This window comes from Nothobranchius furzeri, chromosome 3 (assembly GCF_043380555.1).
Source record: "Nothobranchius furzeri strain GRZ-AD chromosome 3, NfurGRZ-RIMD1, whole genome shotgun sequence".
NCBI lineage: Eukaryota > Metazoa > Chordata > Actinopteri > Cyprinodontiformes > Nothobranchiidae > Nothobranchius > Nothobranchius furzeri.
In genome coordinates this window covers 70791446-70815088 of record NC_091743.1, presented here as the reverse complement: position 1 = coordinate 70815088, position 23643 = coordinate 70791446, and the positions used below count along the sequence as shown (strand labels likewise).

General features: G+C 40.6%; 1 protein-coding gene across 1 annotated transcript in view; it reads left to right on the top strand.

Annotated features, from left to right (window-relative positions):
- The window catches only part of LOC107385024 (metabotropic glutamate receptor 4), a 280302-nt gene that overhangs the window by 21853 nt on the left and 234806 nt on the right, over positions 1-23643 (top strand). The window contains exon 2 of the mRNA XM_015958590.3: positions 18070-18197. The gene's annotated coding sequence lies outside the window, so the exon portion shown is untranslated. The remainder of the gene's footprint in view (positions 1-18069; positions 18198-23643) is intronic.

The window sequence follows — 23643 nt, the reverse complement described above, 5'->3', positions numbered from 1 at the left end:
ATATTTCATTTGCAGAAATTAAGAGACGGGACACAAAGTCAAAACAGCTTGAATTTAAAAGTGTGAGTGCAGTCATGAAACATAAACTTAAAAAAGAGTCCTAGAGTTGTTTAGAAGCTGAAACAAACTTTATCATCAAACCTTTGGGCTCAGTTCTGTGTGACTGTGTGACTTTTTCAGTCGTAGCGTTCAGATTCAGCTCAAACTGTACGACTTGTACGGCAGAGCAAATCTCACGCTACGACCCAGTTCTCAGATGTGACCTGACTGCTCACACTGTACGTGTGGTAGCAACATCAGACTTTTTTGTGTTGTTATCGATGTCTGTGTTCCTTCGAGAGTGCTGTTGTAGGACACACAGGAGTTTATGGGGATTGGATGAGGAAAACGAAAGTAAGAAAGTAAATTAGTGTTTTATCAGTTTAATTTGACTTAAACACGATTTTTGACCATCCTTGTCATTGTGTGCAAAAAAAAGTGTATATTTTTCATCCTGTTTGTGGAACTGTGGACCAACTCTTTACCCTTGCTAGGGTGATGGAGGGGGCATGGGAGTTTGCCCAACCAATCCAAATGTGTTTTGTGGATTTGGAAAAGGCTTCTGTCCATATCCCCAGAGGCACCCTGTGGGGGGCACTCCAGGAGTATGGGGTGGATGGTCTTTTGCTAAGGGTCATTCAGTCCCTGTACCAGAGGAGTGCGAGTTTGGTCCGCATAGCCGGCAGTAAGTTGGACCTGTTCCCGGTGAGGGTTGGGCTCCGCCAGGGCTGCCCACTGTTACCGGTCAGCCGTGGTGTTGAGGGTGTGGAGTTTGGTGGCAGGAGAATCTCATCTCTGCTTTATGCGGATGATCTGGTCCTCCTAGCTTCATCAGGCTCTGACCTACAGCTCTTGCTGGGGAGGTTCGCAGCTGAGTGTGAAGAGGCTGGGATGAGGATCAGCAGCTCCAAGTCCGAGATCATGGTTCTCAACCGGAAAAGGGCGGCTTGCCAACTCCGCGTAAGGAGAGAGGTCCTGCCTCAAGTGGAGAAGTTCAAGTATCTCGGGGTGTTGTTCACGAGTGAGGGAAGGAGGGAGCAGGAGATCGACAGGCGGATTGGGGCAGCGTCGGCAGTGATGCGGACGCTGAACCGGTCTGTTGTGGTGAAGAGTGAAGAAGGAGCTGAGCCGGAAAGCAAGGCTCTCGATTTACCAGTCGACCTACTGCCCAGTCCTGACCTATGGTCATGAGCTTTGGGTAATGATCAAAAGAACAAGATCGCGGATACAATCGGCTGAAATGAGTTTTCTCCGCAGGGTGGCTGGGCTCAGCCTTAGAGATAGGGTGAGAAGCTCGACCTTCGGTAGAGACTCGGAGTAGATCCGCTGCTCCTCCATATCGAAAGGAGTCAGTTGAGGTGGTTTGGGCATCTTGTTAGGATGCCTCTTGGACGCCTCCCCAGGGAGGTGTTTCAGGCATGTCCTGCCGACAGGAGCCCCCCTGGTCAACCCAGGACATGTTGGAGAAAGTCTACGAACTGGCCCAGGAACACCTTGGGGTCCCACGGGAGGAGCTGGTGGAGAAGGCCGGGGAGAGGACGGTCTGGAACTCCCTAGTTGAGATGCTGCCCCCGTGACCCGGGCCCGGATAGGCGGAAGAAGACAAGAGATGAGAAAAAAGTGTATAAATAAAAACGACCAATGTGTGTTAATAGGGAAATAGCCTGCGTGCCATGTTGACATATGTGTAGTGAGCGGTTCTGGTACTTTCTAGGTCGCAGCTGCTCACAGCGCCGCTTTAACTGTGCGATACCCTCACGAGGGATGAGCAAAATATCAAACAAACCAGAAATTCATGCAAGCTCACAATTGCTGATTGTTAGCTATTACATGACGCTCAGTGCAAAACTCGTCCTGATCTTGTAGATTCTCACAAAAGGGGAAAATCGGCTCAAAAAAGTGAAAAAGCCGTACAGTGTATGCCCAGCATACATACCCGCAGATCAGCCATATGAAATATTTGGCTGCTACAGAATCCAAAACGAGCATTAATTTTAGATACTTGGGAACTTTTCCCAGTTATGGCTTTTTATCTTTATTTTTCACACAGAGATTTACTGGTCTTAGAACAATTATTCTATGTTTTATGCAGTGTACTTAAGTAACACAGAGCGCTTTTCTGCTCTTCCGCCCTACTTGGTTTGAAAGTGGAATTACAACAGTTGTAAAGAACACTGCAGCAGCCTGCTGTAGCCAGCGCTAACACTAACATGAGGCAACTAATAAAATGAACCATGAAGTAAAAAGATCATCACTGCTGGACAAAAAATGTTATTACTTACAAGTTCAGTAGCAACAAAGCCAGGTCACCATCAGTCCGTAATTTTGTAGCCTCCTTTAGCTTCCTCAAACTTGTAGGCAACGCCGAAGTTCCCTCTGGTTTTAACTCTTTGCTTTGCCTCCAAAGACATCACTCTCTTATTTTTACCTTCAGTCTAAGCCATGATGCCAACAGAAAAAAGAAAGTTCTTCTTTTTCTTCTTATTCTTATCTGCAAACTGAAAATGCTAACTGCTAGCCTTACAGTACCAAATATAAATTTCACCATCTGTGTACGCAAGAGCTTTCTGACAGGCTCGCAGAGGGTGACGGAGATATGCCCATGCCCAACTTTTAACTATCTGTCAAAAGTAATGGAGACCGTAAGCCTGTGATTTGTCTGGATGTTGCTTCCTTTAAATTTGTCAACAGCACCACTACTGCCACCTCAAAAAATAAAAATATATTTAGCTGCAGAAACTAAAGAGATTGAAGAATGCCTCGCAGAAAAAGTCCAAAAATATGAACATTTATTCACCCGTCACTGAAATAGTACAAAGATATGCAGCAAGAGTTTTATTTGTGGATGGAAATGATGAAAAATTTAGGTTTAGACGTGTTGATCATATGAAGAGGTGGAGAAGAATTAGGGACAAATTTGTCTATGTTAAAAAATCTCTTAAATACGTTAAAACAATATAAACACAACAGTAAATGTACTATCTTGGACCGGATATGTTACTGTAATAGTGGCAGGATACCCCAGAAAAGCACTACGCCCGCTGTTGTCCTGGTGGGGAGTTGTTTTGCAACAATCCCCAAGTGATGAAGAAGTCTGAAAAGACAACATCTATGCTAATTTATCTGCGAGAGCCAACGGAGAAGTATAAATTAAGCTCAAAAGCCATAAAGCAGGTTAAGAGCGCCCCCTGTCACCTACCCCCTCCACAAAACTATGCAATTTTTGGTCAGAAGACAGCTGTCAAACATGAAACTGGTCAATTTTCTAACCCAACAATCACTGAGATCAATGTTAAAGCTGTAGCTTAGATCTGTTGTTACTTTAATATAAGTAGTAAATGATGGAAAGACTAGCTGGATTTATGCTCAGCTGCTTTTTTTCTAGAATGTCTAAATTTCTCCTAATCATAAGATAAATCAGCGTAATAGCACGCTGCACAACTCTACGAATTTAATAGCAGTCGATTATCATGAAATGGTGAAATCAAAACAGTTTCATTTTTGTGGAAAATGCTGCACTACTTCACACATTTGTTTTGATGCACGTTTTAAGCTAGGACCAGAAATGTAAAAATCCCTTCCACTTTGAGCTAAGAGGCTTCCCAAACATCATACCTGTTTATGAATTCATACATTTCTCCTCCACCACGTTTTTTGCATCTGAAGCGGTTTTTATTTTCACATTTTCAATGTTCTGTGCAAGTGTGTGGGGAACAAACAGAGATGTGAGTGTTCAGTTTACTCTTTCAATGCATAAAACTAAAGTTAAGCTAACTTTTACAAAATCAGACTTCCAGAACCAGATATTTTATTTGTTGTCTCTGATTCTTAGAAAGCAGACACATTCTCTAAGCAGCTTCAACTATGGAATAAATCAGAAGGAAGAAAATGAAGCACAACGTGATTTCTGTGGTTGAATCAGTTAATTATCACTGAATTAGGAGGTCAGTGGAAACGTTCACATCCTGCTGTGGGATGAAAACAAACCTCATCATTTATAGTAATAGGAGAAAATAATACTCATCTTTTATGAGGACATTGTGAAGACTGTAACAGGAAACAAAACAGTGTCACAAATTAGCAAAACAGATTAAAATGCAATGGAAAGACGAGGAAATTGGAAACAAATATGTGTTTATGTGTGCAACTGGATGGAAACACAGTAAACGTTAATCAGAGGTGCTGCCAGGGCAGACCTTTAAGAAAATTGTTTTTTAGGAAATGATTTATATTTGTTTATATTTGCATCAAGGAGAGAAAAACATTGCTCATCAGCAGTCAGGCTTCATGCTGTATAAAATTGTCAGTGACATTGTTCTCTGCTGCCCCTGAAGACTTGTTACGGTGTTCAGGGCAGCTCCTGCAGGCACGGCGGAGCAAACTGATGTTTGAGTTGTGACATGAATGCAGCTAGAGCTCTGCTCCAGAAAAAAACATCTATCTTCTTTAACAATGCCTTTTTTGTTCTAATGATCTTAACTTGAGATTGCATTGTTGCGCCGTCTCCCTAACTGTCACCTAGCAATTACACACTTGTGGGGACCTGCGATAATCTGTGCACTGGAGACAACTGCACATTATTGTCATTTGTTGTGCGTTGGGGAGCTCTGGTTGGTGGTTTTACTTGTCTGAGATGGAACATAATTACTGAGAAATCCTTCTACTGTGCAGCTTGTAGAGACAGTTTCCACAAGCAGTCAAAAATTTCATCTGAAATCAACTTTTCAGCAGAGTTTAACTCATCAGACTTCCTGGAAGTAGGATAACGACCTAAATTGCAAATTTATACATTTTGTTTAAAAATAAAGTATTTTTGTTAATTCTGTTCACAGCTGGACTTTGAAAGACTTTGTAAAAGATGAATAAATAAGTAAAATTAAAAGATAACAAAACCATCCTTTTTCTCAAATCATCCGTCAAAGGTAGAGCTGCTCTGCCGAGAAAGTTTATCTGGGTTAATTCCTTTACCTGCATTTTCTCGTGCAGCCCACGACTTTCACAATCAGCAAGCGTGTATTAAGCATTCCAAGTTACCTTCTCCAAAAGATGTCACTTCATATCATGCGACTTTGTGAAAAACTGGCTGAGTTGTCTAGAGAAAACCTCAGCTGAGGCGCTATACTTCCAGTCACCATGTTATGTCATTTATTCTGTGTTAACACTGGTGAGAAGAACGGTTTCCAGCCCACACACTGGCCATGCATTTCTTGGCAAATGCCCTTTACCACCTGCAGTTTTGGAAGAAGATTTCACACTGCCAACATCTGCTGAGGATCTCAAAGGACCCGTGGGTTGCAGGCCGCTCATTTTCACTGCAGAGGTTTGGCTTTGATCCGTACAAGAGTTTGACAGACAGTAAGAGCTCTGCTTGTGGAAAAATTGCAGTAGAAAAAAAATGTAATGTGCTCGAATCTTCAGGAATTCACAGCCTGAATGGTGGCTTTCTCTGTGGGAAGGCAGGTGTTTGTGCTCCAGAAAAATGTAATCAATCATGCATTTAAAATAAATCCTTACATGCATGAGGATGTGCTGAATGGATCGACTTTTCTGAAGGTAGTGGATCTATAAATGTCATCCCACACATTCACACTACAAAACCGACTGAATGAAGCACCCGACAAAAAAACAAACAAAACAACAACAACAACAACAAAAAAAAAACAATCACAGGGTTCTGAAGGGAACTTAGGTGTGAATGGAAAGGGAAACTTAGAATAAGACACGTAAACACCTTTGGTGTCAACATATGAAACAGATTAAACACATTATGGAAAGTCAAAGACAAGTTTAATGGAAAAATAACATTACTGTAAGAAAGATTTGTCAAATTAAGTTCTTGTAGAAATTCCTTAGCCTGACAAGCCGTCCTATATATGAGAATATATAGACTCAGTCATAGGGCAGAATCTATGGTTGTCTTTCAAACTTTCCGCGTGCTACTGGATAACAAACAAGGTGACGTACTCACCGCAATGAATGTCGGTCAACAAGACAGTCCACAATACTCTGTCAAAGAAGACGCAAAAGAAGAAGATTCTAAATAAACTTAACTACCTGGGCGATGGTGGCACAGGAGTTAAGTGCTCGCCCCGTAATCGGAAGGTTGCAGATTCATGCCCAGCTCAGTCTGGCGCTGTCGTTGTGTCCTTGGGCAAGACACTTAACCCACCTTGCCTGCTGGTGGTGGTCAGAGGGACCAGTGGCACCAGTGCTCGGCAGCGTCGCCTCTGTCAGTGTGCCCCAGGACAGCTGTGGCTACATCGTAGCTCATCCCCACCAGTATGTGAATGTGTGTGTGAACGGGTGAATGACTGGTTGTGTTGTAAAGCGCCTTGGGGGGTTCCAAGTCTCTAGAAGGTGTTATATCAAATATAGGCCATTTACCATTTACCTCTATCTCAAAGAAACGCTCAAGTCCAAATAGTCCAAAGTTGATGCTAAAATCATTTCAAATGAGCCGGCACCATCTTTGCATGAGTAACATCCTGCCCACCAACAGAGTGCTGTTATTGGACCACCAAACCAATAGAGCGCTGTGATTGTACTGCTTTGAACCCGCGGCCCTCTTGGTTTTGCTTAGTCACTCTAACATCCTGCCCACTGGGCTGTGCTGAGATTGGTCCAACAAACACATGAGTGCTGTGTGATTGGACCGTCATGGATGTCAGTCAACAAGGCAGTCCGCCATTACATCATGGAAGAACTACATAAAACATTAAATAATACATATTTCTAAATAAACGCGCTGTGATTGGCCGGCTACAATACTGGCCGAAGCTGCAAGGTTCTAATGGAGCATTGCTAGATCATGAATTTTGCTACGGCAGGGTGGTTTATTTTGAAATAGATTTTCAGTTGTCAGTTTTAACAATGCTAACGCTGAATGAGAAGTAAATAGTCGGCTCTAAAAATATCTTATGCTACATTTTCAGTTACCGACAACTCAATATTACAGTGAAATGTATGCGTGAAGTGAATAATGAGTCAATCACAGCAAACTACACTACCTCTAATGCCTGAGGCATACCATAATAAGTGTAGTAAGTGCTCAGTACCGTAAAACTCCCAAAAGTGCTAACCCCAGATATTAGAGACAATGTATTCATCTGCTTATCATCTTACTGTGTGTGACTCGTCTTTGTTTGTCATGTAGTCTTCTGGTGCTGATGCGGAACCAGCAACAACCATGAAACTCATGGAACAGCAAAGAAAGTCACTTTATGTTTATAAAAACGGGCTGCAGTACCCAAATTTAACCACAAGATGTCCTTCTTAGCTCATTCTTATGTACTGCACTTTTGATGAAGTTAAATAGAAAGCAAAGCGTTTTATCTACCATCTTTATTCCCTCTTTGAATTAGCAAATACATTTAAGTCTTCCAATTTTTTGTACCTCTATATTCCTTTATATATTTCAAACATTTGTAGTTTCAGCTTGAAGCAAAAATATAACGGCTGCTATTTAGTGCTCAGCAACGTTCCTCCTACTCTTACAGAAAAATATTGGCTATACCACGATTTATATAAGAAATGAAAATATCATGCAAAAGCATGAACCAAATCTGCTCCAAACAGTCATAAATTACTAAAAATGTTTGAATGAGCAATGCATTTATCCAAAACTACTGGAGGCCTGTGTTATTCAGTCATACCTTGACTCCATCTTCCTGTTTTGTGGTTCAGTACGTTTATTGAGTGGCACCATCTATAATCTGGCAGGTTGTTCCTCCAGGGAAGGTTTTATTGTTTAAACTGAGCTTTTCTGTAGTTTGGGCTGGATGTGTAATGACCAGGTCAGCTGAAGTTGACATTAGCTGAAGCAGAAAGCTCCTGGATTGAGCTCATTAAGTTGGATATACTGGTGCTTCAGTCTCTTATTTACTAGGCGAGGTTGTTCTCTGCTTAGTTTTGCTTGTTATCATATAAACAAAACTGACTGCATTTAATAGTTGCTTCATCAAAGATAGATAAGGGCACTACTCGATGAATAAATTTACACTTTTGAATGTGATATTTTATTTTATGCTATTTTATTTTGTTTTCATGAATAAATTAACTGTTTGTATTACATTTAAAAGGAGCTGCACTCTCTCCAGTGCCAGATAATTTCACGATATTGTCTGGAAAACTAATGATCCCAGCCTCATAATTATTTCTTATATTTTATTTTGGGATATAATAAAGAAAAAGTCACATTAATAAAAACAAATCGCCAACAACTGCTACTTTAAATGAAAGTACTTTTCTATCTACTCCGCAATCAATTTGCAATGCATTCATTTTAAATATCCTGAAAAACATTTATCACCTTAACAAATGGCCACAGGTCATTAGAGAGCTGGATCCTCAGCAGCTACACTGAAAAAATGACATTTTGTCTGTGTTTTTTCTTTCTTCTGCCCTGCGAGGTAATCTGCAGCCAGTGCTGATTATCTGAAAATGTCAACTAATCAACTGACTGATTAATTGTTCTATCTCTATTTGTACGTTGTCAGAAAATCTATTCCCAGAGGCTGAATTGACATTTTGTCGCTGCTTTTCTTTGTCCTAAAGTTTTTGTCCTAAAAATAATGAGATAAACGTCACTGAGGAGAATTGGACGAAAAGATTCCTTGCACTAATAATCAATTCTCTTATTTGCCGTGATCAATTTTTTGTGTGACTTATCAATCAATGAATGTGAGGGCTTTTAGCATCGCTGCGTTTGAAGGTCCTTATTGAGCTGCAGAAATAGATTCTTTGTTGTAAACTTTGAAAATGTTTATCCTGTTGTCTCTTAATATGGTTGTCATTTATTGTTACAGCTGGCTTCCAAAGAGTGCATCGTTGAACCTTTGAAACTGTTGGTGCACTAAGCTGGGTTTCTCGCATTAGTTGTGCCGCGTGCATGATGCCCATTGCATCTGCGAGAAGATCAGACTTTTTGTTTTGATGTTTTATAAAGATGCCAGTAATATTTTGTTCCGGGACTTTCCACTGGACGCATAAGGGTCCATCCGTGAATTGTAGTACGCTTGTTATCACGTAAACTGCTGAAATCTGATGTGGTCCTGCAATTTTCCGGCGATTTAGTGACTTTGTTGGACCAGCTGAGGGGACACCATCATTACGTTTCGAGTATATTTTTTGCGTGCTACACTTCCAAAATGGGTCAGAGTCCAGTTTAGATTATGCTAGACTGGAAGTCAAACACAAAAGCAGTGTACAACTCTTTAAATAAAAGTCTTTCACTAGTACTAGCAGTACGTAAACAAAAAGAAAATAAACCACCAACCTTTTTTGGAACATGCAGCTGTTTTTCTCCTTGCTTGTTATTGTGTGTGGACTTCTAAAACCATGCGTGGTGTTGCAATTCTTCCATGATTTTGTTACATCACAGCAGTAGCTCAGGAGGTAGAGCGGGGTGCCTCGTGATCGGAGGGTCATGGGTTCGATTCCAGCTCCTGCCAGGGGTATTCTGCTGGTGTGTCCTTGGGCAAGACACTTCACCCAACTTACCTGTGTTGGTGGTGGTCAGAGGGGCCGACGGCACTGAATGACAGCCTCGCCTCTGTCAGGCCTCCCCAGGATGGCTGTGGCTACAAAGTAGCTTACCATCACTTCCAGTGTGAGAATGCGAGAATGCATGAAAGCGTCTTTGAGTGTCCTAAAAAGCGCTATATAAGTTTGATGTATTATTATTATTATTATTATTATTATTATTATTATTATTATCATGGAATCATCTTTCTGGAAGGCTTTTGCTTCTGTTTCGCTTCAGAATATCTCCTGTTTGGGAACGAGCTTGCGGGTAAATTGCAGCTATTACATTACATGACCTATTTCACAAGGGGTAACTCTTTAGCTGCCGTTTCTAGCCTGAAACGCTCCTAGTGGGAAGGAAGCTTGGGGGTAAAACACACATCTATGTTTCATCCCGCTTACACATCCAGTGAAACGCCAGGGTGAGGTACACCTATTTAACTCTTTGCTAACACAAACAGCCAATGGCAGCAACCTACTTTTGGTACAGACGTCCTAACGTCTATCTGATCAGGATCTACCTCATTAATTAGAGGAGGATTACCCAATCCTGGTTCTGGAGAGCCCCTAACGCCTCATTTACACCAACTATGGCATGTGGTCTGAATGTTTCTGTAAATTTGTTCCCATGACGATCAGAAATTTACAATATGCGTAAATGTATACTTATAAAAATAACGTGGACTATCATACATTGTGAACACGTGCTTATTGTTAATAATAAAAAAAACGGTGTGAACTATGTATCACAGGTTTTGTTTTGAAATAAACTGAATGCGCTTTGTTGAATCATATCTCACTTCCTGTTTGGCTCATGCAATTTCCATAAATTCATGATAATCCGCATGTGACGTCAGATTAAAAATAGACTCCATGCAGAAACTTCTTTCAGATGCGCGCTGTAGCTGGTGTGAATGCTCTGATTGGACTCAGTGATTTTAGTTTTTTGCGGAAACCATACGGAAACCGGACCACGGGGTCAGTGAGGCATGACCAGTATGCTTTTTAGATGTTTCTCTGCTCCAACACACCTGATTTCAATCAGCAGGTGTATCGACTTCTTCAGAGCTTGATGACCCACTGAACAGGCAATTAAGCAATTGAATCAAGTGTGTTGGAGCAGAGAACTAAATCCTGCTGGATATAAGATCTCAAGGACCAGGGCGGGATAGAGCACTGATTTTATATAAATTATGATATTTGAGTTGATTAATTAATCTCTGAATGTAGATCACTTAACCCTCTGGAGGCAGGCGTTGCAGATTTGCAATGTTAAAACCTACCTGGTTACTCCACGTACGTATTTCATGAACATTTTTTAACTCAGAAGTACCCCTGAAGGACTTAGTTGTTCATCCTTTGATCAAAACATTTTGAGCCTGAGAGGGTTAATCTGACAGGCAACTGAAACAGGATGCATGCAAAAGGCCAGAGAGCAGCCTTAGGTGTTTCAGTTTAAAAGGCTTGAGCAGCTTTATTTTGTGGACTCTTGTTAAATCGACGACTCTACTCTTTACATTCCTCTGTCACAAAGCTAAATTGTTCCTTTAATAGTTTATTTGAAGAGAGTCTGGTCCAGTTAACAAGTCTGAGGCCAGATTATCTCAAATTCAGCTTTCACACAGACACTCGGTGTTTGTGTGTCACCACCAACCATTATATTTCCATTATCTGAATCCTCACTACCCCACCAAAGCTCTCTTTCACTCTGATATGCCCTAGTTTTTCATATGTTGCAGTCTGGAGTGATTGTGTTGGAAATGGGTCTGTCAGGGGCACAGGTTTGATAAAACATAATTCCTTAATCCTAACAGACAGGCAGGTCCAGCTCCACAGATACAGTAAATCAATCAATGTGAGGTAGCAGCTCTCTGTATCGATCCCTATCTCGCTTCCAACTCTCCCTTCTCCCACAAACACTTGCAAAGATGTGAGACCATGATAGCTCATGATGCAGTTGGTTCTCCCGTTGGAAATTTGTAAACACGGCACCGTAACGGCTTTTATTCTAAAGTACAATGTTAGAAAAGATTGTATTTGATCCACAAGATGAAGTCTGTTAGGCGCCATTACCAGGCTATGCTCTGAGTCAACAGGAGGCTGGAGACGGTTCACCTCACGCCTCCCGTCTTTTACTGGGCCATTAACCAGGCTCACATATTTAGTGAAAGCCGCCTCCGGTACCAGAGGCTTCAGGAGATCGAGATATGTTTTAACCTGTAGATTCAACAGTCAAACCTGCCCTTTGAGTCATTTTCAATCCAAGCCCCAAGGTGTGCTTGTGATGATGGCTAGGAACCGAAAGCTGTACAGGCAAGGAAGCTGGTGATGGAGAAGAATATCAAGTAGGGCTTTTAAAAAAAATAAACTCTGTAAAACGTGTAGTCGTGTGGGAGAATGTGAACAAAAAATACTCTAAAGATCACGGGAGGGAAGTGAGGACTGTAGGATTCATTGTTTTGAAAGATGATCATCATTGACTAAGCCAGTCAGCTAACAGGAAGTCAACAGTTTTTAATATGCTCTTCTGACTCCCAGATGGTTTCCTCTCAGAGCATCTTCATCCTTAATAGGCAGCATGAGCATCCTCCCTCCTCTCCTCCAGGGCAGGAGATGCAACGCTCCTGTTCCCACATTTCAGTCCATTTATCTCCTGCTAGATGCAGCTCAGCGATCTTAGCCCTCCATTAGCTTGCACTGAAAAGCATCCAGGGTGAGTAAACAGAAAAATTTGGGACGGCTCATTTCTCTCCCCCTCCCATTCTGTTCTTTAACCTAGTCTTCCAATTCGCTTACACTGTCTTCAAAACAGCACATTCCAGTTGCGGCTGTGAAAACGCAGCTCTTGTCGTGTGGCCTTAAAGGAACGCGCCCTAACATTTCTGGAGCTGCCATAGAAAGGAAGCGGCTCTCTGGGGCGGTTGTCATAAAGTAGATAATTCATGAGATAAATTACAGCCTTGTTTCCTCAGCCAGCACTCGCATAACACGGCGTCCTAGCGAGATTCACCACGTTTCTCAGGGTTCCAAGTAAATCACAAACGTTGACCGCATTTTTTGGTTCCTCTTACTTAATGTGCCTGAGATTTTAAATGTTCCGGCTCCAAACTCCCACCTCCCCTTATATCTAATGGTGACAAAGCGTCAGGTTTAAGGAAGACAAATCTGTTTCCTTTCATTTCTTTGCTCAGTAATGCGTTTTCACTCAAGCCTGCAGTGTTGTGCAGGAAGTAGCAAAGTCCAAACAGCAAACTAGACATGATTTAATTAATTTAAATGGATACAGCTTTTAACTGTTTACTAAATGGATTTATTACTCACACATGAATTGTCTTGTTCTACATCTTTCAGGTATTGGTGTATTTTTTCAAATCAATGTAGAAAAAGTTAGTTTCTTAGATAATTCTCACGAGGCTTTACTTTTGAAGCAGTCGCTTTATTACCTCTTCAAATTAATTAATTAATAGAATTTGCTGAGGCCTTGAGAAAAAGTGACAGAATAATCCGAGTACAGCACCCCAGCGGTCATTTAAAGCTTTTCTGTGGCGCTCTTTCCTGTGCAGCTGAATTTAGGGGCCTGAATGGGACATTTGTCCACAGTCTTCTGTTTTTGTGCAGGATATTTGATATTTGAAAATGGTTGTTTGCATAAATGATATTCAGTACTCATGCAGAATAACCCTACAGTAATAAATCTGATATTGTTTGTAAGATTTAAGGTGTTTTTCACACCAGCAACCAAACTTTTGTTTACTTTGTTTCTTTCTTTTTTCACACATTCTCATAAGTTTGAACTGGACAAACTTAAAATCAAACCGTAAAACTTTAAATTAACATAACAGACCCATGACTTACTAATATGTACCGCGTAGAAATGCCACAGTCACACACAGTCTCCATAAACCAGAGACATTACTTAGTATTTCTGATGTTATTTACTGTGTTTCTTTAAATATGTCACAACTAATGAAAAAGTAACCAGATAAGGAGACCTGCCATTTAGCTTTTGTTGCCTTTAAATAGGGAGTTGTTGAAAGAGGTTGCAGTAACCACATTTTACTTTTTACTAATTTTTTTTACTTCATTTCTACATAATGCACCTTTAATCTATTTTCTGATTAAACAATAAAAAAATAATTTATGACATAACCAAGAAAAAGGTAATCAACACTATTATGTTAAATTTTCTTGTTGAAATATAATATACACCATACATTTAATACAGTACTGGTACAATATAAGTTTTTATAAATCCACATTCATGCACATGGCTGTGATTGAACTATTCTGATTATGACGACTGACTCCAATTTTACACTGCAAAAACCTGATATAATTTTTTGTCTTGAACGAAAACAAATCTTAAGTTAAAAAACAGCACAACTTGAAATTAGGTAAATATTCTTAAAGGTCAACTTTACTCATACTTTTAATCCATTTGCTGCAGTCTCCAGTAGGAATGAAAGCCTTGTAAATTGTTTCTTCTTCTTTTCTGTCTGTGGGGATTTAATCTCTGACACAAGTTAGTGACTCGATGCAATCTGCTGGGTTTCCTTACACAGGAAACCTAACTACCGGCAGAAGGAACTGAACTCAATGCACTGATAAGTAGGTTCAGTTGGAATGTTTACTTTGTAAAGTCCCTTCAAAAGACTCTTGTTGGGATTTGGCACTATATAAATAAATCGAATTAAATGAGATTTTAAAAAATCTGCCAATGCGGTAATAAAAAGTTGTTTGGAAATCTTAAGACTAACAAAATAATCTACGGTACTATTTAGTTATTTGTTGGTCCAGATAATTTTTGGACTAAAAAAATAGGACAAAAGATCTAATATTAAACAATTAATTAACCCTCAGGATTGATGGTTTATCCCTTGAGGTCCACGTGGCAGGGGTGAGGTGGTGCTCACTCCTCACCCCTGCCACGTGGACCCAAGGGATAAACCATCATTCCTGCTCAATGGTCAACTTTCCTCGCAAGGTCACCCATTAGGACAGTGGGAGGGTTCATTTCTTGAAAACTGTTTTTTGCAGTGTAAGATCAGCAGAATGGATTCCCAGCCATAAGAAACGTGTCTCATTGTCACAGAAACTCAAATGGATTCACTCACAGAAAAAAAACTTTCATTTGCTTGGTTCTGGTCTTACACGACCAAGTTCATTACGCTGCTGGTGCAATTAATACTGTGAATAAATTGGAAAATTGATTCATTTGACTACTGAGGATTTCTATACCAGACTGTATTCATGAATAAAATTAATTTCACTTTGACTTGAGAGAAACTAAAATTGTTTCCATGATATTTTCAGACCTAAAGGCCTTTTTCATGAACTTTAATTGGAATCTCACAAATAAAATATAAATAAAACTCCTATATCCAGCTGTCAGATTGGTTTTACAGCTGTTTACTGGATCCACGACCTGCTTCTGTCATGATCCACCCCGGCCTCCCTGACTGTGTCTCTCCTGCCTTGATTACCCTTATTGTTCTCACCTGTCCCTCATTACTCTGCCCATGTGTTCCTGATTCCCTTGTGTATTTATACCTCCCTCCTTGTTGCTGTCTTCGTCAGATCATTGTCGTTTTGTGCATGTTCGTTTGTCCTGTCGCTCCCGTTCTACAATTAAACATATTTTTATTTTCATCCGTTGCCTGCTCTTCTGCCTCCTGAAACCCACCACCACACATGGTCTGCTATCTTCACCCGAAGAACATGGCAGCTTCTTTTCACTCTAGTAAGCTCCAACAGTTATTTAAAGTGAAAGTGGAACACTATAATGATCAATCTTTTCCTTTATGAGTATATCTAAAGAGGAAACAAACAGAAGCCGATAACAGCTGATTATCTCTGATTAGAACAGCCTGATGTTCAAATTTCTCGATCTGTTAGGTGTGAGACATCAAGCAGAGACTTTGTGTGGCTTCAGCCATTTAACCGTCACCCAAAAAGTTCCCAGTTTGGAGCAGAATAAAGATGAGAATGTGCTGATTGATAACTGATCGATCCATACTTTCTTGGAACCCTCTTCTTTATTTTGTGTTGAACTCAATATCTCATTATTTCTGCAAAATGTGCTGAAGTAGGAATCTCTGAGACAAAGTAATTATCTATTGTTGCACATGAAAGGTGGATTCATCAGGGTTTTTGAGAGTGAAACAACTGATTTTGGACGCTGTGTGCAAAGACTCAGACCTGTAGAAAATAGGGGGATCGAATAATGGCGGCCTATCAGTAAACACACTTGAACCTCTTTTTGCATCATTTTTTCATTTACGTTAAACTTATTTTCACACAAAAGACAAATGTACTTCCCAAGCAACATAATCACAAACCCAGAAAAGGAATATGTTTAACCCTCCCACTGTCTTTATGGGTGACCCCTCGAGGAAAGTTGACCACTGAGCAGGATTGATGGTTTATCCCTTGAGGTCCACATGGCAGGGGTGAGGTGGTGCTCACTCCTCACCCCTGCCACACGGACCCAAGGGATAAACCATCAACCCGGCTCAATGGTCAACTTTCCTCGTGGGATCACACAAATTAGGACAGTGGGAGGGTTAAAGGGGGACGGGCATTTTAGGGTTGCTTTTAGCACCTCTAGTGGCTGTTTGAAGAACCGAATGCAAAACTATCTCCTGGCTGTGCGTTTGTCTTTTTAACATTAATTTAACAGCTCAAATGCCTCCCAGGCTTCCACAGTGTCTACAGGAGTGATTCATTACTAAATTAAACAAATCAACTGGGTTCATGATCTAAAACATGCAGGAACCAGACTGCAGTGCCAAGGGCAGCAGTAGCTCAACAGGTTGAGCGGGTTGTCCAGTAATCGGGAGATTGCAGGTTCAATCCCGGCTCCGGACAGAGAATTCTGCTGTTGTGTCCTTGGGCAAGACACTTAACCCAGCTTGCCCACTGGTGATGGTCAGAAGGACCGGTGGCACCTGTGCTCAGCAGCCTCTCCTCTGTCAGTGCGCCCCAGGGCAGCTGTGTGTGTGAATGGATGAATGATACACTGTAGCGTAAAGCGCTTTGGAGTCCTTACTTTGAGAGGCGCTATACAAGTGTGGGTCATTTATCATTTATCAAGGATGTCAGCAGATTTTTTTTTTCTTGAGTGGCTCAGCATCTCCGCAGCTGTAAGGGAAATATTTTGGCCACAGAGGGCAATAGGGGCTGGGCCTTTCATTAACCCTGTAAAGGGTCATTTTAGCACATACTGGCTCAAGAAAATCACTTAAAAATATGACACATTTGCAATGTCTCCCTTTAAGTGACTAGAGCATTCAGTGTTCAAATCACCTCATTTTCCTTTGAATAATAATAAAAAAATATTTTAAATCAGGCAATATTTGTTATTTAGGGTCACCTTGCTTTTCTGTCCCGCAGCTCATTCAGAAATGTGTTTGTGCAGAAAAATCTAACAAATTAAACTTAAGAGTTTCAAACACATCAGTGAGTTATTTGATTGTGTCCTATACGCGGACTTAGACAAATATCTCTGCTAAATTAGTGGCACAATGAGTTTTTTTCCTTTTCTTTCTTGAATTTTAACAATCTGAGAATCGCTATTAGGTCAGAAAAAGTGTGGAAATATGCAGGGATAGATAAAGACATACTGATTATTTATACAAAATACACACATTGTCAAATTTCCACAACTGAAAAGTGTGATTGGGAATAAGAAACTGTGTTTACTGATAATTACTGTGGGAACTGATTGCGACTTCAGTCACTAGATATTCAAATAAATAAAATATTTTGATGCTGCAATAAATACTTAACAGAAATCTAGCCTAATGCTGAGAGTATAACATGTAAAGGTTTGAGTGAATTGCTGGAATAAACAAATGTTTCCTGTTAAACAGAGTGACTAAATCATGACGGAACGACTGTGTAATATTGCTGAGTTGCAGCCTGATGACAGATGGGTCTAATTGCAATAACTGCATTGTGGTTTTTTAAATTTGCTTCTCCTAAAAAAAAAAATTCCAGTTGCTTACGAGTTAGATCCACCTAGCTGATGAATCTCTTTAAGGTCGCTTCAGTCCTTTTATTCTTTCATTAGCAACAAAGTGGCAGCCTCCACTGAGCACTCCGGTCCGTGTGCAAGCCAAGCCCTGCTCTCTCCACCCATTTTCCACAGGGCAGCACTCCTACCTTCCTATTGATCTGCTGTGCAGCATCAACATGCTGGAGTGTCGATTAGAGAACCCCTCCTGCCCATGTGAGAGAGGAGCACCCTCTCTGAAAAGTTTCTCTCCCATCCAGCAGCTCCTCGGGCCTCAGGGCACCCTGATGAATACAAGTAAACGTTCATGACAAACGCACCTTTGCTTGTGTTTATTATATGTTTCTTTTAATGGGTGTGAAATGACCAGAGAAAAGCTGTGAAATCTCCAGTCTGAAGTGATAAAAATGCAAGATGGTGTGAAAGTGCTGCGGCGGGTCTGCAGAGTAGATTTGTTTGCTTCAAAGACCGACCTGCTTTTGTCCTGTTTCCAGGTGAAGCGCACGTGAGGGCTGGCAGACTGAATAGATCAGAAGGACACCCTTTTTTGTGCCATTGTTACTCATGGCAACCACAGCCTTGAGTCTTGCTTGAATTGGCTCACGTACAAGAACATTTTCTGGTAAGTGGATTTAAAAACAACTAGTTCTCTTTAAGATTAAATAACCTCTGCAGTGATGAAGTTGGGTATTAATAGGGATAGTATGATCCAACATGACCCTCTGCAGGAATATTGTTGCTGGGGAACGTCCTGTAAGATTAACACTCATCCCTCAATGTGTCCGGGTGACCCACTTTTACCTGCAACAGTGTCAAGTCAAGTCTCATGCAACATGTTAGGCTGTCGGAAAGGAGATTAATTTATGAAGGCTGAAAACGAGTTTACGACATCAGACATCTTTAGAGCAGGAGGTAACTGGGACGAAATCTGTCTAAAGCCCAGAAGGATGATGAGCTAAAGGAAGAGGAAAGCAGTCTGAGGAGGTAGCTGTCAGAGGGAATAACGCCGACTGCTTTAAGAAGCTGGCAGGACACAAAGTGAGTTTGTGACTGATGGGACCAGATACACAATGTGCTGTTCATCTATTAGGTTCAGTTTTATACAAGAAAAGGCTGCAGTGATTTTGCCTGAATGTCATCTCAAAAACCTCTGAAAGGCCAGTATTACGTGGTTTTTACTGTTTTTATTGGAGCAGTGGATTTGCTGTGATTTGTTTGCATTTAAAAGCATTTTATTCAAGCTGTTATAGCAAATCTACAGAACCAGCTAGGTTTTGAGCACCTAGCTGGTTCTGAGACACTTTTGATGGAACCTGAAACGTGTGATGCCAGAGGAAACCAGATAGTGCTAAACACCCGTCGCTGTTTCTAGGTCCAGACATCTTTTATTGTCTGTGACTTCAAATGGTGTTTTTTCTTTTTGGGACTCTGGCAGTTTGTCCTAAAGGTGAAGTGGTAGCAGCCGGCTGGTTCTCTGAGAACCTCTCACACCAATGGTGTTCTGCTGCTAAATACACTAGTGCGTAATGAGTGGAGGACCCAGGTAAATGCAGAAGAGCGACGGCTCAGCGAGACCAACAACCAGATGCTCCAATAGTTACTTTCAGTCTGAAACATGTTATCGACCGAGGTGTTTTTTATTTTTTATCTCTATAATATATTTATAGCTATAAGGTGTTAGAACGTTGTGAAGATGCATGAAAAAAAGTCTTTCACGCTAATTTGTATTCCAGTTTAGCCAGTGCAGCTTTATTCTAGAAGAAAGGGCTCATTGATTGAGTTGCAAATTGATTTGAGTGGTCAACGTTATTGTTAAGTTGAAGTTTATTCAAACGTGTGCATTCAAAAACAAGAAAAACATCAAGGTTCAAATCCATGTAAATGATACAGTACTCAAATAAGAAGTAGGATGAAGCAACAGATTATTAGATCCCACCCCTTTCTGTCCATATTAAAAGTCCAAGTAAACAGTTTCCTTCTGTGCAGTAATTCCAGCACAGACTGCATGAGTCCATGTAGGTGCAAATAGTTGCAATAAATTCATGTTTGCTCATTCATAAATGACTGCATGAAAATGAATATATTAAGCCATAAAGAGTAGAGGGAGGTGGAGTGTACACTCGGTAAAGACGGCTCTCCCTTGCCCTGACTCCAACATGCCTCCATCTAAAAGGCTAGGTTATCCAGAGTTATCTCTGTAGTTATGCTGCTATAGGCTTAGACTGCTGGAGGACACACTGACCACTTTCCACACTCGACTACTTTCTTGTACAATTTACTCTTCAATTGTATTATTTCCTGCTATTTCAGCTGTTTACTTTATTTTTTATCTTAAGTGTTTTTCTCCCCAGAAGAAGCTACAATGGTGTTCTGCTGAGCTGTGGTGGCCTTTTACTTTCTTTGACATGGAATGTGCTACTACTAGTTTACCTGTTGAAGTAATTATAGATTCACTAGGATGAATACAATAAAGTTTATCTCTTACTAAATAGAACATTTACTAAGAAATCACACTGTAGCCATAGAAACACTTAGTATATATGATGTGCAGGCGTGTTTGTGTGTGTGTGTGTGTGTGTGTGTGTGTGTGTGTGTGCGCGTGTGTGTGTGTGTGCGTGTGTGTGTGTGTGTGTGCTCTGTCTTCTCGATCCCCAGTGAGTCGTGGAGGATGGCTGCTTGTACTGAGCCAGGATCCTCTGGAGGGTTCTTCCTGTTAAAAAGGAGTTTTCCTCTCCACTGTCGCTGCATGCTTGCTTCGTATGAGGATTTAAGACTCTGACACTAGTCAGTGACTCGATGCGACCTGCTGGGTTCCTTATATAGGAAACGTTTTACTGATTGGCTTAATGAACTGACCTGTATTGGAATGTTTACAGTGTGAAGGTCCTTGAGACGACTCTTGTCGTGATTTGTCGCTATATAAATAAACTTGAATTGAATTGCATATAGACATCTGTATCTATGCATACTTACACATACAATCATACAAACACACATTCATACATCCACCTATACTCATGTATAGACAATGTGGTTACATACAAAGATATATGCGTACACACACACACACACACACACACACACACACACACACACACACACACACACACACACACACACACAGTACATATACATTCCCATGCACACAGATTCTCACATGCACGCTTAGAAAAATGCTCATTTAATTGAAGTCACTTAGACCAAATGTCTATAAATAATCTTAGTTTTTTGTGTGAGAATGCACAGTTTTAGTTGATATTATGAAAGCAGGCGGCAAGTTTGATCCACAATGTCAGCCATCACCCTTCTGCCCCTGGAGATGGTTTCCTAACATCCTATTTTTTAAACTACTTATAATAATTCCTGTTGTTCTAATTTATTTTAAAACGAATGACTCAGAGAATTTGATATTTTGAAGTGAATTTCTAATAATTTCACTCTGTTTAAATAAATTTGCATCATAGCTATTGTTGAGCAACCTCAGTTTGGAGAAACAAAGATTAATTCTGACAAGTCACATAAGCTAATGGCTAGTCTGAGTGGGGCTGGCTACAAAGCATTTCTGCTGTCTTATACTGTAAATGTCAAAAACTTGTAATTTATTTAATTATATTGCAAGAAATGCACTGACCATGGTTTTTGAGGGCCAGCACTGATTCTACTGCTCTGACCTAGTAACGCAGATTTTAGATGAATCCAGTGTCTTTAATTAGTAGAAACATTTTAAAAATCATGAATAAAGTTCCATTCATTTTTTGCGCAAATTTGAGCTCACGAGGACCAGGAAATATGTTGGGATTGTCTTTATTACTGCTTGGAAATGATGCGTTCAGGGATTTCAAAAGAAAAGAAAGATTTATTTAGTTTCCGACCGGTTTATCATGCTGCTTATTGGCCTTTCATAATCGGCAGCTGTTTTGGCACATCTGTATGATATGCAGAGTGTAAGTTAGGGAATTTTCATTATTTTGCTGGGAAAAAAAAAACACGAAAAGCAACATTTATGAAAATGGTTGTAAACCAGAACTAAACTTTAACTGCTAGAAAATCTTTGTGATCGTAATCATTTACTTTGTAAACGGCACAAATTATTTTTTAAACTCGTTGATGTCTTGGGCAGGTACACAGAAGAAAACAGCCACACCCCCCTTAAAAAACGTACAGAAAAGCTGGGAAATGATAAAGTCTCATATTTAGCTGCTGCAGTTTTCCATACACGCACTCATTTGCCTGAAGGTTATTATATTTTAAATGCTTGTGCTGTTGCAGCTGAGGAAGGTTTGCTCTCATGATGTAAATCTAGTGTTTCCTGCAGCTGTCACTGACATTTTGTTGCTGGTAAGCAGTTTCTGTTGTTTTTGCCTCTAGTCTGCACCGTGCATGTTTACAGAAGTAAAATATTAAAGGGTCATCTCTAAGTATATGTGCATTCTGTTTATATGGTGCCCTGGCAGCCCAGATCCTCTTGTCTCCATTTTAAAAGCAAGCTGGAACTTAGGTGGATTTACAATCTGGCAGGCCTGAAATAGCATTTGTGTTGAATGCCGTGTTTTACATTAGAGCTGTGACTGAAAACACTTCTGTGCACCCAACACTTAGAGGAGCATCCCTTCATATCACAGGGGATAAAATCCTGAAGGTGGAACACTGACGGCGGAGAAAAATGGAATTCTTGCGTTTCAGATAAGCGATGATATTTCCCAGATGATTATTTCACAGGACAAGACAGGACTGCTGAGATAGCAGAGATCTGTTGAGTTATTAAGGAAAGATTTACTTGCATTCAGGTCTGAAAGCAAACACCACATGATGTTGATCTGAAAGGATGCAAAACAAACTTATCAAGGAAATATTTCACGAGGACTATTTCTGCAGCACTTGAGCAGATAAGACTCTTGTTCACACTGGTGAGTGCTTTAATTCCAAAGGAGGCGTACGTACTCTCATCCCACCAGATTGTCTGTCCCACAATCACAAGTTTGATCCCACTGACTTTGATTCTGCCATCTCAGAACACTTTCTTATTTGAACAATTCAGCAGTCACAGCTGGACCCCCCTTCCCCACCTGTACCATGCAGCGCTAGCAGCAGAACTCGCTCTCTTCATCTCAGCGTTTGCTGTCGGTCTTTGGTTTGCATTTGGTTGTGAGAGCTGAGGTGAGCTGGCTGGCCTCCCGGTCGTCGTCTGTTCTGCAGCAGCTTAAATGGACCTACATTGAATCGACTCTGAAAAATTACTTCTCACTCAGTAGGAGATAGTTGGGTGTATTCAAAGGACCCTGTCACTTCCAATATGCTCTCAATGAATCTCAGCCATTGCTGATCCAAGGCTTTAACCCACTCCGCTGACAAACCAATGCCTACAACCCTATTCTGCCACCGTGTGCAGGGAGATTGTTCTTTCAGAACTCTTTATTGTTGCGAGACTTAACAGGCTTCAGACATCTACATACAGAATGGCTAGTATTGGCACATTCGGTGTGTTTCTCTGGCATGATCGCAACTGTGTGGGAGTGTCGGTGACAAAAAGGAGAATAGAGGTAATAATCGTGTCAGAGTGTGGAGATGTGCATTACTGTGCGAAGTGTGGAGACGCCAGATCTTGCTCCACGTTCCGTGGAACACGAGCGTATTTACAATCCCGGAATAAGGAAAGAATCTTCATTTGGGAGAAATACAACAAGGTTTTATCGTGGAATGTTCTTTTTCTGTATGGTAATCAATTATTTAAACCTTTTGTTTGCAGACAAGGGTCTGGTGAGTTGATGGTTGTTTACAGTCCAGCCACGGCTTACATGAAGAGAAAATAAATGTTAAATTTTAAATTAAATGCAACAAATGGTCAAATTTAAACATTTATTTTCCTTTATGGCTTGAACATACCTTATTTTAATGCAGAAGGACAATAGGATATTAGCCATCTTATATTATTTATGTTGATATTTTCCATTATAAAACCATCACAGAAAATGATAGCGTGCCTAATAGCTGTTATTTGAGCTGAGCATAGTAAATTACCATAATAATGTTCTGCTCTCACCTTTAGCAGCTCAGGAACATGAAGCTCA